At 43.7% G+C, this 14,985-nt stretch overlaps 1 protein-coding gene across 1 annotated transcript in view; it reads right to left on the bottom strand.

The window, feature by feature from the left end:
• LOC147749128 (glycoprotein-N-acetylgalactosamine 3-beta-galactosyltransferase 1-B-like) overlaps positions 1-1,888 on the bottom strand; it is a 465,041-nt gene extending 463,153 nt beyond the window's left edge. The window contains exon 1 of the mRNA XM_086966422.1: positions 1,498-1,888. The gene's annotated coding sequence lies outside the window, so the exon portion shown is untranslated. The remainder of the gene's footprint in view (positions 1-1,497) is intronic.
• Between the last annotated feature and the right edge of the window lie 13,097 nt (positions 1,889-14,985).

Below are 14,985 nucleotides of genomic sequence, written 5' to 3'. Positions count from 1 at the left end.
ACAGGAATGCGACATATTTACAATGATATCTTGCATTCCTGTGCTCTCCCATGCCCTGTCGCACAAACAACTGCTATGCGCCGGCACGGGACAGGAACACCTCCCTGCACAAAAACAATCACAACAGGCATTTTCCTCTTTCAATGCGTGCTGCATGCATTGAAAGAGGAAAAAAACTAGGAGAAATGAAAACATTTCTCCTCGTTGCACCTCGCTACTCCGTATGATTTCTCGTACATCTGGAAATGTGTCTCGTTCCATGGGTGTTACGTGGGAACACCCACAGCAACACCATGGGTGTTGCGTGGGAACACCCACAGCAACACCCATGGAACGCCCCTTTCACGCAAAGTGCTGCGTGTAAAGGGGCCATATTGGGTGACTTTTCCTGTCCTTGTTAATATGGGGCAGGGAAATGCACTGCCAGTGTGTCACAAAAAGTGACGTACTGGCAGCACAATGGGCTTGTAAATCTGCTCCTGAATGTTTGTAATCCAATCCTTGCTGCTGCTCAGCTGTCAGGTCAGGCACAGACACGCCGCGAACAAAAACAAGTTTGTGAAAGGCTTTTCTGTATGTCAGAAGCTTTGTTTATTTTAATGGCCAGCTCCTGGAAGACATACGCAGAGCATCAGTGTTTTGATCGAAACAAAAGTCTTCCCTTTTTGCATTGCAGCGGTAGTGATGAGCGACTAATGCACCTTGCTATGCTGTTCAGATCAGCATAAGCACTTCAAACTGGAGACATTCACGAGTTGCGATTTAAACTAGCAGTCTTAAATGCTCCTGGGCGGTTATAGAGAACCAGGGGGAGATAGACTGCCAATAAAGGTGACAACAGATGTGTTGCGCACTTAATAACAACTCTGCCATAGAGTTTTCTCCAGAAGCACCATGGTATATGTAGTGTTGAGCCGTCACAGGGGTATTGTTCCGAGACCTAACAAGCATTGGCAAAGTCACCAGGTCTCTCCTTTGAGACTATTTGCTCAGCCTATGCCTTGTATTCATGCTATACAGCATGGGCAATGCCGACGTTGCAAATTATTTGTAGCCATGCTGTAAAGTAGTGTGGCTGCTCTGCAGCATGGCTAAAAATAATAATAAAAATAAAAAGGTCTATGATTCCTCCAGTGTTACTGAACTTTTAAAAAAAAAGTGCATTAGCCCTGACTGTGTCATAGCACTTTTTCAAATTGTTTTGGCCAAACTGCAAATCATCTGCTATGCTGGCCAGTGTGGATACAAAACATTGCAAAAACCAAGCTGTTATAGGCGAGGCCTATTGGCTTTGACAATGCTTGTTGATATATCTAGTAATGGACTAACTCTCGTGATGCCCGAGAAAATGCATCCCATAACAGAAAAAATAGTATTGAGTTGGTTGATGTAAACCACGTATAAACAAGTTATTATAAGTAAAAACACGTATTTTCACTGGTAAAATCAAACTAAATAATAGTAAATACAATAAATAAAATTAAAGGCACCTCTTACCTATTTTCTTGCCTTTGGAGCTGGGTACTTGCTGACACTGCCACAAAGCTGCCTAAAAGGTGAGGAAGCGCTATATACCATGAAAGGAGAAAGAGAGTCGATGATGGAAGAGTCACCACACGCGACACTGGGTGCAAGGTGCAATAAGGAGAATAAATGTTCCCTGAAGGGGTGTGGTAAATCCTGTAGGTTTCTTGCTGATGACGAATGTGTGCCCTGAATGGGGAAAGTCTTGCACCAAGATGTCAATGTCCTGAAAATGCCCTACAAGGAACTCTGCCCGGATGGAAGGGATGATGTGTACTGCTTTGAGTATAGCTGGTTCCTGTAGTGCACCCTGCCGTCGAGAACTCCAGGCTGTGCTCCTTTTCCCAATGAGCCCCTTGGACCTACTTCCTTCTCCTGCTGCATGCCAGTCCCTGCCACAGTGGTCAAAGTCCATTATACAAAAAATATGGGATATGTGATACTGCAAGCAATTATGAGCGTTGGGGCGGGGTCAAAGTTGTTACTCAGTGGGAAATTAACTACAGTACATTATGAAACCTTTATTAGTTAATGATCTGCAGAGGTCTGTGTGTAACCAGAGGGCCACAGAATTAAATCTTGGTTGGTGCGGTGAAGAATAGTGACTTGTGTATTTTTACTGCTATAAGGTCACAGCCTGTGACAGAAAGCACTATGAATATGTAAATAATTTGTTTAAACCTGCATTACACACAGCTTAAGATAGACTTCCACAAAATGCGCAAAAAGGTTTAAGATAAAATTGTGCTGCCAAATTATAGATTTTAGTAATACCCAGACTATACGTAATGCAATTTATTTTACATAGCTGTCCCTTCAACACCTCGTCTGGGGTAGTAAGCGCTATATAAATAAAATTACAGTTAAAAGCACGCACTTCACAGCTCAGTTATTAAATCTTTGCATTACCATTAAAAAAGAATAAATCATTGTCATCACAAAGCTTCAAGTGAATAGATCAATTAAAGCCAGTCCTGGCTCCCAAGCATCCTTTACATTTGCAGATTACTTTTTACTTTTGCAGATTAACTCTTTAAGCAAGCAGGCACCCTAGCAGGAAGGGTTGGTTAGCTATCTGTTGGCTTCAGTTTCACAGCACAGGAGACTCCCTGAATGAAACTTCAGCTGAGGCATTTAAACTATCAGAATTAACCGTTCCATAACGATTGACTTTTAACAAAAAATAAGGGAATGTTTTTTGATAAATAAAAAAAGTATGGGCACATTGTGCCTCCCGATTCCGCGCACTTCAACCTTTGCTCTGGCGGGTGAACGTCTACAGTACAGAGAGAGCACCTCCCTTACACAGATCGCCCTGAAACAAAAGGAGACGGGGTGAAGAGGTGTTCATGCTGTGTCAGCTGTAATCCTCACTCTCAGTGGTGGAGACCGGCTGGCCATCTGACGGGTCTGCCTAAAGGAGGAACCTTGTCTTAAACCGGTCACGCTTCAGACTGTAGTGAGGGCTGGGCCTTCTTTGCGCACATTGCTATGTTAGCATAGGCTTATTAGAAGTTTAAATGCCATTTCACCTTTTGCTGCTTTTTGCACACAACACTGAATATAGCTGTTGTTGTAAGTTAGGCTGCGTGAATTATTTCACATGAGAAGGGCTTGTTTTTGGCATCCCTAGACTTACATCGTGACCCTAGTCTGCACAGTGAGTGCTAAAGCCTCCAAGGTTATCATAACAAGGTAGCTGTTGTTCGGGCTGATCGGCTCACGTTTTAGACATAACATACATGCAGCTTCAGCCAACGGAGATTCTGGCGCCTTTAATATTGCACTGTAGGCATGATTTCAGGGACTTTGGAAGAATACCGTTTCCAGAGAGACAGAGAGCTTTTGCAGATCCTGATGGGATTCATTCCTGCTGATCTTAGAGGTATGGGGTCCCCCACACAAGCCTAAGAGACCTTCTATATTGTATAAAACATAGTTCCTAGCTAGGGAGGGTGATATACTAGGTGCTATAAGACCTGTTTTCACTATCATTCTAATATGATTTCTCCTTTTGTGTTTTATGGAATTGTAACAATGCTGATCATATTATTTCTTATCATATGTCTGCTTGTGTTAGCAAAAATACTGCATCTTAGAGCACGTTGTTAAAATAAGTATTTTAACCTTTCCCGTGTCTCTTTTTACTACTATTGTGGACTGGTATGAGAATAACAAACGAAGGAGTGTTCTTGATTCCCACCATTCCTGAGTATAACCTAAGTCGCATGTTCTGGGGTGTCTAATCATTGGTTCCTTTGCTATAGGACGGATAGCTAATATGACAATGATACTAGCTTAGTGGTCTTATTTTGAGACTCTTGAGTTGTGCTTATATCAGTCCACAACCCCCTCACTGTTATTTCCGGTTAACAGTGGTGACCGATAAACCTACCTATAGTTACATAGGTCATTCAAGCTTGATAATTTAAACACTTTTTCTTGAATTACTACCCAGTTGTGCTACATTTTGTTGCATTGTTCTTGTTCTTTTTCGTGTCCTTATGGCTGAGGTTGACATCCCACAGCATAGTAGGGTGGCCGTCCACAATCATTTGCAAACGTATGGCGTCACAGTAGATGGCTTGGCGGTTGATTTTGTGATGAGTGCTGAGGCAGCGTACCCATTTGAGCTATTCTACTCATGGGTCACCTTTCCTGCTGTAGACGCGAACTCTGGTTTGTTTCACGTTGACACTCCCACAGCCGTGCCTCTACACTACGCCTCGTATAGGACTTTGGAGATCCCTATAAATGCTTGGCAGCATCGCGTTTGGTTTGATGGCGCCCTTCCCCAATCTTTAACAGTAGTTCAGTTAGGCCCTTTGTCTATTCCAGGGGCCTCGTGGACGGTTTTTGCAGTCTACACACCGCATCCGCGTTATAACACTGTCACTATTGTGGAGTTCCGTGTGCTCTATGCCTCATTGGTTAGGGTGCACCGGGCTCTGGTACAATATGAGACCCGCAACGTCCAGGTGGGGGCACCTGGTGCTTCGGCTTGCCCAGTTGCACCGGCCGGGATCAAAATGAATCCCTTCATGGTTAATTCGGTTATGGGCAAGCGCCCCCAAGATAAGGATGATATGCATTTTTGGCTTGCTGAGAAATTTGACAAACTGGACGCGCTTTTTCCTAACACGACTCCTGTTGAAAAACACAGGATTCTCACCATTAGTTTGCAGAAAGACTTAATACCAGAGGTTCCCGATTGTGAAACCTAGGGCAAGATTTTTGCGACAGTCTATGCTAAGTGCTTCGGCACTCCATCCATGGCTGTCCTACCCGCCATCATTAAGCGTGTCCAAGATGAACACGGAGTGGAGGGGGCTGTTGAATTGGGGATGAGACTCGTGGGAGTGTTTGACGTAGTTTCCGATCTCTTCCCTGCTAATGTCAAGGGGGACAAGGTGAGCTTTCCGGTGTTGAATGCTTTACGCGATGTCCCCGATGTCGATAAACCCCGTCAATTACCAAAAATTATTACAGAGGCTTATAAGACCATTGGCCGTAATAGTTTGGGTGTTAAACCTTTTGCCAAAGTAGCGCAGAAGCAAACTCAGGTGGCAAAATATGACAAGGATGAACGGCCCAATTTTCCAAATCAGAATTTGAAACAGAAACAGGGGTCCCGTCCTGCATCACTAATACCTGCGTCTACTGAGCGCACATATGATTTGCGCGACTGTGCTACTATTAAGTCACCTGATCGTTTTCAGGTTCCTGATCAATGTTCTGCTCGCTCTTTGCAGGATACATCGGTCTCACCCACCGGTGAAGGAGACGGCGGCAGAGGTCGGGGTGCCCAACAAAGTCGTGAGCAGCCCCGCAAGACAGACAGTAAAGGCAAGCAGGAAGACTCTCCACATCAAGGACCCCAGTTTCAGAAAAAGAAAGTTGTGGCTTTAACAGCGAGATATGCCACAGATAGTGAGAACCCGGCTTCGGAACCTGACGTGGGCGCTGACGCTACTAGACAGCGCAGCGGAAATTACCATAGTGTGGGAAGCATTGCGTCCACTTCTGAAGGTGACAGCAACTTTCACGTTTGTTGTTGTTGAGACAGCTGACACTAGAGTCGCTCCCCCTGAAAGACTTTTTGAAATAGTCCTTTTAATTGAAAGTGACATACAACGTACTGTAAAAGGGGTGTTTTGTGAGAATCTAACGACTACCTATGACATTTTGTTGGCGGACGCCGACTGGCCCCCACCTTTTGTTTTAGCCGCTCCGCAAGGGGAGGAGGTGAGCCTGCCTAGTTTCGCGCACACTGTGCAGAAGGAGCAGGCTCTGCATTTTGCAGAAGAGTGGGCTTAGATGCTTGCACCGGCTTTGTACTGTACTCACTGTGGCTGGGACACATTTTTCCCCCAACATGAGATATCATTGCGGTCTATGCTAGAGCCGCAACCCCAATACCCCATGCGGCGTGAAGTGAAAGCTCCTGTGGCAGAAATCCTTGAACAATTGGAATATCAAGGTGTGATTGAAACGTGCGTGTCTCCGATGAATAACCCTCTTTTTACTATGACCAAGCCTGATGGCTCATACCGTTTGGTATTGGATTACCGGCACTTGAACTCTCATTGTCGGACCTTCGTGGTACAAAACACTCACAGTTCTGCCCTTGTGGATAGTCTTGTGCGTACAAGGTTTAAGACCACACTTGACATATCCAATGGCTTTTTCGGCCATAATCTGTCCTCTATTAGTAGTCAATGGACAGCTTTTACCTGCGGTGGCAAACAAAGACAGTTCAGAAGATTGGCTATGGGCTATAAGAACAGTCCAGGCGTCTTTGCCGCCCGCATTGTCTCTCTTTTAGAGAGACTCGACCCGGGTGCATGTTCGTATGTGGATGACATTTATCTCAAAGACTACGAATTATGGCCGCATCTGTGTCGCGTTGACCGCATAATCTGTCAGTTAGCAGACTTCGTTTACAAATTCAACTTTGCGATAGCTCACATTGCAGAGTACACAGTGTTGTTCCTGAGCTATGAGCTCAACAACGAAGGTCGAGGTTTAGTACCTCACTTTCTGGAAAAATGCGCACAGTTGCGCTCTCCGAAAACACTGAAGAAACTGCAGTATTTACTGGGCTTTTTGAATTTCGGGCGTACTTACATTCCCAAATATACCCAGTGTATCATGCATCTTTACACTTTGGTACAACCAACTTTCAAGAAATCGTGCTGGCAGCCTGCATATTCAGCCATCTTGCAATCTTTGCAGGCTGATCTTCTTGAATCTAAGTTCTTACTGACTCGTGACAACCACACCAACCTGGTTATAAGAATCGTACCTGGGGCGGTGGGTTTCACGTACCTGACTTTTAATGAGGGTGACACAGTCCCTATCGCTTACAAGTCACACTTGTACACTTCTGCTGAGCTGCGATTTTCCACTGTGGAAAAAGGTTTGACAGCAGTGCAAATGGCATTCTGAAGGTATGCAACCTGTACAACGCAACTTTTACTACACAGTGTTGTTACAACACATGTTTTACAACGAAAACCATTACAACGCATTACACTGGGGGGCGCTCTAGGATAAGGAATAGTTTTAATTTACTATCCAACACCTTCCCTAGTGTCCACGGGGACTGGAGTTGGAATAGTAAATTAAACTATTCACTATCCAGCACCCCCAAGTGTAATGCGTTGTAAAGGTTTTCGTTGTAATACTTGCGTTGTAACAGCATGCATGGTAAAAGCATGCGTTGTAATGTCATACATCCCATTCTGAAAGAACGTGCACTGTCGCAGGGAAAATGCATATTGGTTGTTACTCAGTATCCTGCCCTGGAGACAGTGACGAAAGCCAGTGTACCTAATTCAAAAGCTTTGCACCCATGGTGGATACAATGGGCTACGTCCTTGACGTCTCCGGATGTCACGTTCATTTTCGATTCCTCTTTGCAGACTCAAAATGACTATCGTGATTCCAAAGGTAGCACAATAAAACACAAAATGATCTGGGTTCGAGTGGCTGAGCTTAAAGAACGGCTGCCACTCGTGTTTGTGATTCATACTCTTGGTCATCAGCGCGTTGCAGTTCATGCTGTTGGCAATAGTCTTGCTGATGAGGCAGCAAAGACCGCAGTAGTGACTTATGTAGTTGCAGCAGTTACATTCCAAAATTAAGATTGATGATGACATCTTGGCAGCTATTACCGCAACAGAGAAGGGAAGTAATTACCCTAGAGGCTTCCTTTCTAAATACTCTTATTACTTAAGTCCTGATAAAGTTCCTTATGTGAGAATTAACGACGTTGGTGACAGATTGATTCCCAACACAGACCGCAGGTCCTCACTGATAATGGACGCTCATGGGGGTATGGCATCCGCTCATGCCGGCGTCTCTGCGACTGTATCACTTTTACAACAGCGTTACTGGTGGTGCGGATTGTACAAACAAACGCGTGATTATGTCCTTCATTGTGACATTTGCCAGCAGATTAAACCTTCTACTGCTGCACGCCCGCACAGTTGGTTATATCTAATAAACCACTTGGTTGTGTTTATTTAGATCACTGTGGTCCTTTCTCCTCTGATACTGCGTATAAGTACATCTTAGTTGCAGTTGGTACTTGCACACGCTTTGTGTGGGTGTGGCCCCAAAGGAGTACTGATTCTCGAACTTCTCGAACTTTCGTAAGGGATTTGCGTGTCTTTGTGTGAACTTTTGCATGTAGTACCTTCCACTCGGACAAGGGTCCAGCAGTCCCCTCTAAGGCGTACAAGGATGCCATACGTTTATTGGGGGTCCAAGTCTAATTTTCGTCTCCATACAGACCTGAGGGCAATAGTGTTGTGGAGCGGATGAACAGTGACTTAAAGCAATCCTTGCCAGCTAGGGTTTTAGGTACAGGCCGGAACTGGCTAGCCCACCTCAATAGCGCTCAGCGTGCACTTAATAATCTCCCTAGAAGGTCTCTGGGTGGGCAGACACCATACGAAATGCTCTTTGGCATCAAAATGTTTGTTACGGACCTTGAGGGTCTAGACCAGGTGGCATCTGCCGCTCCCTTTGACGTAGATGAACATTGTGCTGTTTTCCAGAATCTACAAAAGACCTGTGACAGTCTCCCTCCACAACTGATGCTGCATAGCAGATTCTGGTAGTTGGCTGGCTATCCCGAGTTGGTGAATTGGTCAGAGAGAAGGTCGAGAACAAGAAGGAGTTTGGCCCCTCACATCGTGCTCCAGTTCCTATGCTTCATGTGCAGGGTACAAGAACAGTAATTTTACCTCCACTTCCTGGTCGTAAGGAAAACAGGTACATCTCCATTGACAATGTCAAACTACACAGAGTGGCCGATTCTTCTTATTATGACACCTGCGGTCTCTTGTCCGGAAATTCTGTTTTGGCTCCGGCAAGTAACACCGGCCCTGACGTTGCAATCGAGATGCCTACAGTTACAAATCCTTTATTGAATCCACCGGCTGTTGATCCCCTTGAGTACACTTACCCCACAGACTTATTGATGCCCGATTTGCAGACCTGTGTGGCTAACCAGTCACGTTTTTCATTTGACTCTGACTCTACCACATCAAAGTCCCCCTCAAAAGTTTCGATTTTTGTTGTTTGGTTTAAAAAACATTTTTTAATTCCTCCTTGGACTTACATTTGGCTGGTGCTTTTTTCAATTTTTTTATTCATGTCCATTGGTTTTATGGTATAGTTTTTCCGTCTCGTGAATGGACACTATGTTAAAGAAAGAACTACAATTAGAGTAATTGATGGAACTTTGGCACCTCACTCCTCATCACACAGAATAACGAGAGGCACCAGACTTTTTTGAATATCACTGCTTGGCCTGTATTAGATGAGATTGTATGGGATGCTGTTAAATTTCAAATACATGGGCCCACAGATGTTATTTATGTCCCTAATGTACTTCGTGTTTCAATGGGGGATGTGGTTAAACAAAATATACACTCCGATGATTGGAACGTCCAAGCCATAGGGGCTCTATTTTCTGATTTGAAATATCATGCTGCCTTTGATCCTGAAGATATGCACAAAGCAAACACATTTAGAAATGTGGTTAATTACACAGAAGGGGAACATTGTCCCGCTCCTGTTGAAGGCAGCTCCAAAACTCTTTTGAAAAAGTTTTCTTACTCTACTGATTTTAATCAATCCAACCCTGGTGCATTTTATTTTAAGATGACTGAGAAGTCCTCTTCCAAAGTTAGACTTAGCACACTAAATTATTGTATTCCAAGTCTTTTATCAACCAATTGGCAATAGGAGGCTATGAGCTGTGGAACGATACGATTGATCTTAAATCTGTTTGGGGTTCTAAAAGTTGGCAAGTACAAGACACTGAGGCCTTGCATCGTGCATGTCTCATCCCGAACCATATGTTATTTCTAAATTCGACTATTTCACAAACCACCTGCTTTGGATTGACTACGTCTAAAAATGAAATGCGCCTTCTATTCCTGATTTGGGAGAATACTCCAAATGGAATAATCACACCAGTAGGTCCCTTAGTGATTTACAGACTCTGTTGCAAAATTCATCCTGTAACATTTCCAGTTTGGATCCCCAAGGTTGGTTGTTATGGCAAAGAAGTGCAGATTCATGCCAGCATCATTTTCTGGGTATGGCCCCTGGCTATACAAAGGTTAGGGTAGATCCCCGTTTAGAGAGTGACCATTCAGTCACTACCTATTCAGTAGGCAAGCTATGTCAGAACTGGCTTAAACATTCCACTTTGGTGTCGGCTAAGCTTCATTTATCTAAATTGACTGACGATGTTGATTTGAATGACTTTGTGAAAGGTCCTGCCACAGGCAGATTCAAAAGATGGATTTACGCTATTTAAAACAAGGTTTGGAAACTGTCCCAAATTGAAGCTGCTTCTAGGTTAAGGGCTATTGATCAAGCTAGTGTAGAAAAAGTGCTTGCAGTTGTACATAATAGCATTAACACACTTTCTTCCCGAATTTACATATTAGATAATATTGTTTCTTCTGTCGTTGATATTGTGCAAGATGATGTCTCAGTTTTGTACCATGGTCAAAATCAATTGTGTTCTATTATGCAGTTTGCATGGACTTTACAAACGTTGAAGGCTGGGAAAGTGCCTTGGGACTATATGAACACTTCTTCGCTATTTTTATCATTTAATCTGACTGTTTGACACCAATTTATGTCAATGAAAGATGCAACACTTTCACTATTGCATATTGAAAAGTTAGAACCTTCACCGTTTTCTGTGGCTGAAACAAATTCTGCAGTTTGGCTTATTCATGGGTTAATAACGCTACCTTTTCCACTGTTTAAATTCGAAGCATGCAAGAAACATTATGCCATAGGCAGATATGAACCATTAGGTAGAACATATCTCCATGAAGTTTGGTCTCTACCATTTACCTATAGGTGCTTGAGGGAAGGAAAGGAGGTTTATTTAAAAGGTGAAGATTGCACTTCCACACCCGATCACTCATTGGTATGTAGGAATATACAATTGCATGGCTCTTGTAATTCAGAAGCCCCGAATTTGGCCTGTATTTTAAAAGGTGCATCCGCCCCGGCTATTACACTGACTTTCACATTGTTAGCAAACAGTAGTTATTTACTTTTAAATAATGAAGATTGCTGTGGTATGCTGGCAGGGATTCCGTACATAGTGACTGTATGTATCCCAACGTGTAGTTTGTTGTAAAAATGTTCTGTTCCCTCCTCCGCATGGGAAGCTCGATATATCCATCTGGCCTTCCATTCCGACCTTGAAAGCAGAGTTCAACAAGATGAGTCGAATAAGGGCTCTTTTGTCTCAAAAAGAAGTCGCCCTTACATCCGCACGTGAAACATTCGTCCTTCAAGTGGCTAACACTCGTACTGAGGTACATGCCCTTCTGATTACTGATCTCCCCCTGCATTTTGGAGCATTGATTCACACTATATTCAATGCCTCGTCGACCACGGGCTTGGCACACTTTTTTAAAGTAGTAAGTTCTGGCCTTGTGACTTCACTCCAAACTATATTTGGTGTGATACCGGCATTTTTTCATTCTATTTTTTCCAGCCTCTTCGGTGGTTTACCGTTAATCCACACCTTGGCTGCCGGTGTACTGCTGTTAATTTGCTTGCTCAAAAATGGTTGCACATTCTGTTACTCACAACAACCTGCCCGGCTGCTCCAACTTCGTAACCGGATGCTTGAATACTATGGATCGCTGCCTCTGGCTACTTTGAGTGTGGCGTATGGTTTATCTTTCCGGTTTTCGTACTTTACGTGCGTGCAGCCAGTTTTCCACTGCCTGGATTGCAGTTTTGAATGGGCTCTGGATTTGTGTCTCTGCAATACGGTGTCTCCTAACCCGGATTATGATCTACTAATGAGTCCCTTAGTTGCCCATGAACTAGACTGTTCTGATGTCGGGATTATGGCCTGCGCAGTGGCGCATGGAGTCCTAGGCAATTGGAATATATGGACGGCAGCCCATGACTTCCTGGCACGCAGTTACCTCGAAGAACACCCGATTTGTCCTCTGATGTTGCTAGAGGCTCCGCTGTTGAAGAACATGTGTGTTCTTTTCCATTACTGAATTGGATGGCTGAAATGTTCACTGACGATAGCAACGACTTCCTATTGGAGGCAGTTGCAACGTACTGTGCCTATACGCTGTTGGATTGAAGTAATGATTTTATTTCTGCTTCATAGACACGTACTGGACTTATGATTTTTTTCTCCTTAATTTTTTCTTTCTACGCATTACATATGTTCGACACTATACACCCCTGTTGGGTTTTGAATTTTTTTGGTGGTTACTAATTCGGAATTTACTCTCAATTATATAGTTTGGCAAAATTTGGAACTTGGTTATGTCTCATTCGAACTTGAACTCTGCATTCTAAAAATTGCCCCCCCTTATTGTGAGTTCTCCAATCAAGGGAGGGTGTAGTGAGGGCTGGGCCTTGTTTGCGCACATTGCTATGTTAGCATAGGCTTATTAGAAGTTTAAACGCCATTTTACCTTTTGCTGCTTTTTGAACACAACACTGAATATAGCTGTTTTTGTAAGTTAGGCTGCGTGAATTATTTCACATGAGAAGGGCTTGTTTTCGGCATCCCTAGACTTAGATCGTGACCCTAGCCTGCACAGTGAGTGCTAAAGCCTCCAAGGTTATCATAACAAGGTAGCTGTTGTTCGGGCTGATCGGCTCACGTTTTAGACGTAACATACATGCAGCTGCAGCCAACTGAGATTCTGGTGCCTTTAATATTGCACTGTAGGCATGATTTCAGGCACTTTGGAAGAATTCCGTTTCCAGAGAGACAGAAAGCTTTTGCAGATCCTGATGTGATTCATTCCTGCTGATCGTAGAGGTATGGGGTCCCCCACACAAGCCTAAGAGACCTTCTATATTTTATAAAACATAGTTCCTAGCTAGGGAGGGTGATATACTAAGTGCTATAAGACCTGTTCCACCATCATTGTAATATGATTTCTCCTTTTGTGTTTTATGGAATTGTAACAATGCTGATCATATTATTTCTAATCATATGTCTGTTTGTGTTAGCAAAAAGACTGCATCTTAGAGCACATTGTTAAAATAAATATTTTAACCTTTCCCGTGTCTCTTTTTACTCCTGTTGTGGACTGGTATGAGAATAACAAACAAAAGAGTGTTCTTGATTTCCACCATTCCTGAGTATAACCTAAATCGCATGTTCTGGGTTGCCTAATCATTGGTTCCTTTGCTATAGGGCGAAGAGCTAATGTGACACTGATGCTAGTCGGTTAGGGTTTCTAGGTACTGAGGTTAGTTTTTTGGTCCACCATAATTCACAGAGGTCCTGGGTCTCAGTGCACAGTTCTGTGTCTGAGCAGAATCCCTGCAACAAGACCAAAAGAGAAACAGAGACCTGTCCTTTTAATCGCCAAGCGTAGAGTAGAGCATCTCCCTTGCCAACGTTTAATGCTCTAACACCAGTTATATTTACCACGGGTTTACAAGAAAAGATACATTTGTGGGCAACAATTAATGATAGTGCCACGGAATCAAAAGACAAACAACAGCATCATGGCATGTTGTCTGGTAAATGCTCTGTACAAAGATGGTGGCCATCTTGCTATGTGAATGCGTTCCTTAAAAGTCTTAGTGGTCTCAACATAGGGTCACCAGATTTGTAGAATGAAAATCGGGGACGGGCATAGAAGTAGGATTTTTTGTGTTGGTCGGCTGGGTCATTGTAACAGTAGACAATATATCATATACATTGTCACAGTAGATAATATATCATATATATATCACTGAAAAACCAAACGTTACAGGGCCGTTATAGTTACGTTTTACCCACACAAACCCATAGAAATTCAGCAGTTATAGTTATTCTCATAGATATACTTATGTTAGGAAACAAAAACTTGTTGCCTAAAGTTACATAACGGCATGAGTTATAGTTAATTCAGATAAGTATAAGTATAACTATAGTTGTTTCATTTCAATTGTTTGTGTGGTTAAAACATGAACCCAACTATAATGTCCTGGTAACCTTTGTTTTTTTCAGTTACTTTCTATGTTTCTTTAACATAAAGTAATATATAATTACTGTACGTTAATACAACCACTGCAGCACACGGCCTTAGGCTGTGAGGGGCTAGGGGTTGGCCGCATGGCTTGGCCGCCTGCGGCCAGGCCCTGGATCCACCCCCCCGCCCGAATAACCTAACCCCACGTAGGTATGGTCTATGAGTGGGTGGGTTCCCCTCCAATTGGGCTTTGGATGGATTTTTTCCCTATGGGATTTCTGAAAATTCTATGTCTAATAACTTTGGCGTTTGTGGACGGAATTGGCTGAAATGTTCAGGAAAATGGCACATTTTGTTTCTGAGCAGCCCCTGAAAATTTGGGGGGGTTTCGTCAAGGGGGGGCGGAGAAAAAAGGGGGGTCCCAAAACGCGTTTTTAACATTCAGTTTTCCATAGGGCGGTTGGCCTCACTTTTAGCTCGAACGGCTGAATGGATTTGCACGAAACTTGGCAAAATTGTAGGGACTGTTAGCCCGATGTGCCTTTGCTAGGTCTCAATATATGTGCTCCAGTGGATTTTGATAAATTAACGTTTTAAAAAACAGATATATCTGTGACAGCGCTCCGGTTAGCGCTCCGGTTCGCGTACTTGACGCGTAACGGAACTTCGCGAAGCGAAGCTGATTGGCTCTCCGGTGTCTGTCAACATTCTAAACAGTCCGGAGCGGCCACCATCTTGTCTCTCGGTAGGATCGAGAGACAAGAGGAGGCCAAAACGAAGGGGGAAATGACCATAAGGGGGCATAGTCGATCCTCCCTGACCCCCTAGGTTTGATGTGGAGGCTTTAAAAGGGCCCCGCGGGGCAAAAAAAAAAAAAAAAATTCGTTTTTTTTGCGTGGGGAGCGCCCGGTACGCTTTTGTGCAATGGGCGCTGGTAATCTAAATGATGAGGAGAGGGGGGGGG

This window comes from Lissotriton vulgaris, chromosome 1_1, assembly GCF_964263255.1.
Source record: "Lissotriton vulgaris chromosome 1_1, aLisVul1.2, whole genome shotgun sequence".
Classification (NCBI taxonomy): domain Eukaryota; kingdom Metazoa; phylum Chordata; class Amphibia; order Caudata; family Salamandridae; genus Lissotriton; species Lissotriton vulgaris.
Note: the sequence above shows the minus strand (reverse complement) of the source record. Positions and strands in the feature narration are given on the sequence as shown.